Source organism: Lepidothrix coronata, unplaced genomic scaffold (genome assembly GCF_001604755.1).
Source record: "Lepidothrix coronata isolate B3197 unplaced genomic scaffold, Lepidothrix_coronata-1.0 Scaffold30, whole genome shotgun sequence".
NCBI lineage: Eukaryota > Metazoa > Chordata > Aves > Passeriformes > Pipridae > Lepidothrix > Lepidothrix coronata.
In genome coordinates, this window is record NW_016690210.1 from 4,354,449 (window position 1) to 4,361,133 (window position 6,685).

Sequence of the window (6,685 nt, forward strand, 5' to 3'; positions counted from 1 at the left end):
CTGGAATACACACGTTAATGTTGACTTCTTCAAGCAACCAGTGGGAGCACAGGTTAGCAGAGTCTCAGATTCACACTACATTACAAAGATCAACCATCTTTTGGCTTGACACAACGTTCAGCAGTTCCAGCAGCAGCCAGTGAGTGCACACATGCTCTCACCTGGTTTTCCTCATTAGCCTAATATGTGACGTGTGACTGTGTCTGAGACTTCTAAAACTCAGTTGTCATTACACAAATAAACAAGTAACAAACAAAGCAAGGAGGCTTTAGTACTACTACAGGAGTCCCCTGTAGTAGTACTGCACCTGGTCATCTCCGTGCACTTGTGCTTAAAAGCACAAGTTTTGTCCTGTTGAAATCAGTGGGATTTTATAACTTAGCAGTGGAGTCTCACCTTTTTCATCACTGGCAATGAAAGTCAATGCTTCAAAAATTCCTAGTATGCTGAGACCACCATTCCTCCTGTTGACAAATAGTCTTTCACTCCTCCTTTAAGTTGCTTCATGTCCTGACTGCCTCTGACAGCTGCCTCTGATTTTGATACTGAACATTTCCTGGGAAAGCAGGCAACTTTTTCTTCCAGGTTTCTGGAGCGCCTGACGTGGTAATATTGACAATAATAAGGATTCCTACATTTCCAAAGGAGGTACATGGTGACATAGAGATATCAGCGTCCTCCTATAAGGAGCAGAGCTGAAAGACCTGAGTGCTCCTGGCTCCCAGCTTCAGGACTTGCTTTGTCACTTTGCAGTATTCATCATTATAAGCCTGGGATATTTATTGTGCTGCTCTGGTTTCTTTTCCGGTTAGAGTTACAACTGATTCGGTCAGACAAACCTACAGCCCCCGTTAAAACTTTACTCTTCTGCCCTCACGACTTGACTCTCGGGGTTCTTGGCAGATGGAACTCCTCGTACTCAGTCTGCAGACAAAGCTTGGTTTTCCTAATGTCAGTACAGTGAGCCAAGGCAGTTCTGCATTGCGCAGGTGTGCAGCACCCTCGAGAGAGAGAACAAAGAGCTCCCTCACATCCGTGCATGTTATACAACCATGGAAGGAAACAAAAATACATCCCCAATAAAAATTAGGAGGTCTTTTGTATTTGAATTATTCAGATGGGAGTTTGCTTTTAAACCTCGGGCTCGAGGTAGTTTTCTTCCACAGCATGGCCTACATTCAGGATATTGAATATATAACTATATGTACAGCTGAATATATAACTGTGCTGAACAAAGGGGAGAACTGGCAAAGACCTGCCACTGAATTTCCTGCCCCAATTAGCCCTGCTCCTGCATGGTGCTGTAATTGAGTTCTGCTCTTTATTAAATGCAGAAGCACTTAGTCCATTGCCTCTGCTCCCAAGCTTAGCAAACTACCAGCTGAGCCTTTTCTTAACCCCCTCAGAGGAACAATAAGGCAGCAGTGTGAGCTGCAGCTCAGCCCACTCCCTCCTCTCCCCCCCCCCGGTGCATCCACATTTTGAGGAGAATGGTAGAGCCTATGTGGGGTGTGCTCTCAGAAGCAGAACCAACACTACCAGCTGCCCCATCCTAGTCACAAACACATTTTGTTTTACAGGATTTTTGTGCAGACTATCTGAGTTGCCAGAAGACAAGCTATGTGTTTATGACTCCAGCAGGAAAAATCAAAACTCTCGTTCTAAAAGCAAAAAAATTCTTGTTCCCTCCGCTTCTCCCTGTTAATAGCAGCTGCATTCTTCCAACCATTTCCACTAAGAGAAATCAGACTTCATACTCGAATGGGCAGAACCCTCACCAGGCTTTGCTTGCTGGCAAACCCTCAGCAAACTGAAGAACCCAAAATTTCATTTATTTGAAGGACTTGATGTATACACACAGGTCTGAGCAGCACTTTTTCCACTGGGTGGGGGTACCTGTTGTGAAGAAGGGTACAGAGGCTACAGCTGCCAGATGAACCATCAAGAGCATTCACTGCAGGCCTTGAAATTGCTGGACCTTTTGTTGTCCCTCTCAGAACAAGGATTTTATCTACTCCAGGAAAAATTAGAGGAAATTCTAGCGTCTTTCTCAACCTGACCTCACATAGGAGCAGAGGTTAACCCAATCCTACCCTTAAAACACCAGATTGGGACAGGAGAATGTTTCAGAGTCTCTCATCAATCTTTAGAAAACACAAGCTCACAACAACCCAACTACACAGAGGTTAACACAAGCCAATGCCAGAGAGTGCAGGAAAGGATGTATTCCTCCAGTACCTTGCGTATTGCTTGTGGATTAGAAACTCAGATATGAGGACTTTTTATTGAACTGGCCTTTTTTTTTTTTTTTTTTTTTAATTAGCCATGATTTTGTGACTGAGCTCTTCTGGCCATTCAACATGAATGTTCAATCAAGCAGATGCAACAGGTTGTGTTTCTAAGCTGAATATCCTTGGAGATCTGAAAAGTAAGCCAGTTGTTTCCAGCTGGCTGTTATAGTCCAGTCCATCAACCCAGTAATAAGAGTTTGGCTCTTCACCAGCTCCCATAGGTGTCAAAATGACCTGAAATATCTTGTGAAAGGATCGCCTTCCTTCCTTCCTTGAATGGATTTTTCTTTTTCCACAAGGATGTTGTTAATTGAAGAGAGGGTAGGAAAGGGATTCAATAGCAGTGAAGAAAAGTGATGCCATGAAGTACTACAAGCCTTGCCACTTTTCCCTCCCTTTGTGAATACTGGCTTCAGAGAGACAACTTCTCATACACCTGGTTAAGAAGTACCTTTGGTAGCTCCACAGGATTCATTTATCACCTCCCATCACCAACAAAGTTACCTATTTGTTCAATATGTTCAGAGGAAAGGTCTAAATATGCCCAAACTGTATGCAAAAGGATCTTCAGAAGTTCTGTACGTGTCAGAAGGATCTTTTTACTCAGCAGGCTGCACTTTTCAATACTGGGAGTATTTTAATAAAAGATACTCTGTTCAGATCTGCTATACATAAAAAGAGCACTCCAGGGTGAAAGATAATTAAACACCTCAAGTATCACTTTTCTAATATTCTCATTTTTCTATGCATATTTTTCTAAATCTCATACTGAAACAATTTGAAGAAAATATAAAATAAAAAGTTTTATTTATTCTTTTGTCAAAGAGAAACTCCTGGTCTTCAAAGCATGAAAGGATTTTTCTACAATTTGTCTACTAACTTGCATATCTATCAGATTTGGAAAACTTGTATAGCCCTTCATCATTTTCTATTTTTCTGTAAGAGAAGCATTCAAGGAAAAAATTCCCAATAGTCATGTTCAAAATCTGCTCCTGCCCATTCTGTCAACATATTGATTTTCAACATTTGCCTATGATCAATAATACTGAAAACAGAGAAAGCAGAGAGTAACTCCTCAGAGACATTTCTTTTTTCTAGTGCAGTGGAAAACATTGAAGTGTTTTACTTTATCCCGTCCTAAATTAAAAATAAATAAAAAAAAAAAATCAGTAAAATGGGTCTGACTAGATTTTTGCCCGAGACCTCCTAAGAAATCATATTCAAAGCCTTTGTAGAACATTTTGACCATTTGCTGTACTATTTCAGGTGACCCACAAGAAGTTTATTTTTCCCAATCTGTTTATCATGTGCTGCTTATTTGTGTGCCCCTGCAGACACAGGCTCTTCTTTACCTCCACCTGCAATCTCCTGGGAGGTGTGGTCTCCACAGCAGCCCCTCCCAAACCCCCAGCTCCCCAACCTGTGCCTCTGCAGGGGTTAGACGTGAATAATGCTTCTCCCTAATCCCAGATTAGGCGGCCAGATGTGATACAACCACTGTAAGAGAAATCTGATATATATTACAGAGACTGACATGCAGCTGTGTGGCGTGAGTGATGACTTCTGGAGCTGAGAAAGCCTTTGTATTCAGCACCCATAGCTCCCTCTCTGAAGTGCTTGTTAAGACTTTCAACACAGGTGCCAATTATGACAGACAGCCAAACAGTTGACCTCTACAGCTTTAAATTTTGTAGCTGATCACAGAGCGGTCGAGTGGGTGATGACTTTTGGTCACATCAACCTGGACTGAATTTAAGGCCTAAAGGCAGACTTGAGAACAGAAAGACCATTTTCAATTACCAAAGTCATAAGGCTTGTTTGAAACTGTATTGACATAAAAAGGGAGGCTAATAAGAGCATTTTAGCTTTGCGTTTTCATTACTAACGCAGAATTTCTTATCTAGGGCTTACATTATAAATGTTTAGCCTTGCAGTTCAGGTTTAAGTTTCATAGATTAGATCTAGGAGCAGTATCAGATATTCTTAAAAGTAGTTCCACGCAAGACAAATAAAGGCTACACAATTAAATGTTGTGCAATAAAAAGGCAAGAAATGGCCACATCAACATGATGAGTTGCCAAATGAGTTCATCCCATATAGCTGTCACCTCTGTCTCAGCCTCAGAAAGAGGAGGCATGGACTGATATATACACCTTGTGTAAACTATCTTTATATTTATCCAAAGACGTTTCTCTAACCCAAAGGTTAATACCAGAGGCAAAAGAGGACAGTTAAAAGAATACTGGGTTTAGATATCAAGGCAACGGGCACTCTTGTAAAATTTCCAGTCAGGCAGACAAAAGAAACAGAAACTAAAAACAAGAATGTGTCAACGTGCATCTTTGGGACATCATTTATATTGTCCAGCAAGGCTGGCAGGGTAGCACAGTCATGTTGAGTTTCAGAAACCAGTAGTTAACACTGAGAGACAGAAGTTGCACACAGGTTATCCCAATAGTATACATTTAATCACAGACACATCTTTATAGGAAGTGGTTGTACAAACTACTGTGAGGAGCTTAGGCTTTATAAATGTAAAAGAATATAGTAACAGACATTAACTTAAAGAGCACAGATTCCTGAAAATTAAAAGTTCTTCTCTCAGATGCAGAAAGGTTTGCTGAATAAATAAGCAGGAAAAAGAAGCTGATGGTATCTTTAAGAAAACCCATGTAATATATTGATGCATATGAAAAAAATCAAAGTAAGGGTTGTCATCTTGTCAAAGCAATGCAAGCACTCTGGTGCCCAGGAGCATAAAAGTAGTGTCTGTGCCCCAACGTTCAACTCCCCAATGCCAGTAACAGGACTAACTTCATTGTGTTTTCTGTGAAGTCTGGAGGTGGTTTTACTTGTTGTTTTCTGGAAAAAAAAAATTAATAAGTATCTCACAGAAAGGAGAGCCCATTTAGGAGCTCTGCTGAGAGTCCCAGCTCTTCCCCTGAGGTGTGGAAAACTATGGCAATGGTAGACAGGAGAAAATATATAAAGGTGACACTGTAAAGTAGATTACTCTTTAATCATTTGCCCTGGGCAAATAATGTCATCTTTTTCCAGTCTTCATTCTGCTTCTCCCCCACATCCCTGGCACTAATGTAAAGTTTCAGGGTTTGACTATTAATAAGATGGTAATGTTATAAAAACCTTACATCTAGTGGAATAATACTGAATTACCAGCTTAACTACTGATCAAATTCATTTCTGTGTAAAGGAAGAATACCTGCTTTGATATCAGTGGCACTGTGTTAGGTTAAACCTATCAGAGTCACTCTCAAGATTCCTGTCTAGGGCAAAGCTTTTTTCCTCTCCTGTTCATTCATCTTCAGTCTGAGGCCAGTTTAATTTTCAAGAACCATATTGCTCGAAGAGCAGGCTATAGGTGAATTTCCACCAGTTTGATTGAAATTTTAAGCTGATGCAATTAAGCAACAGCAAAATATAAGATGTTTTGAAACTTCTTTCCAGGAAGATTTTTCAATTGGTTTAAGAGTGGTTCACACAGACTTAGCCTAAGAGGCAAAGAGCTTGCACACCTGTTCCCAAGGTTTGTCCTCAGCTCGAGGTTGCAGTCCATCAGCTGAGGAGCAGGAATTAACTCAGCGCCCACACTTAGTTCTTTAACACAAAGGGGCAGCAGCTTCACAAACAAGTCCAGCCCAAATGTGAGCACCTGTCTGACCTTAACTGAAGTCAATTTGACCTAACCTGGAGTAATCCATTATCCCTCTGAAATACAAATATCTATACAAGCTTTAGGCTTGTTGACCAAATCAGATACAAATTGACTCAAGTTGCATCAATACAATTCACTTAAGTCTCCTCACTCCTACCACACTCCGTCTCCTAAGCTCTGGCTTTTGCCCGTGATCTCAATGCAGATTTAAATAATCTCTTGTTAACCAACATATATGTGCTCTGCCCTACAGTGAGGCTCCCAGAAATCCATATCCCTGCTTTTGTTGTGCCTGATCCTGAATCTGCTATGAATTTTTCTTTGCTCCCATGGCTGTGATGTCTGGTGACACTGAGAACACTGAGCAGCTTGAAGGATCAGTTTCCAAAGCCCTGATTATGATGGGTACTGAGAGACATGCTCTCATCAACAGCACCACAGTGCCATCCTGACCATTACTTCTCCTGGCCTTAGGGGTGAGACCTCTAGGAAAATATAGTTCATATTTTCAGCGTGTACCTGCAACCCACATTTTTCCTTTGTTCCATACCTAAAATCAAGGCTTCACCTGCACACTGAGTTTAGCACACAAGAATATCTTGTTACTCCTCCTTTGAATATCCCCTCACTTGGTCCTTTGACTTTTTTTTTCAAACTCTTCTTTTTCAGTCTGTAGCTCTTTGATATCAACATTGTTTTGCATCCTCACTCTGGCCTCTAA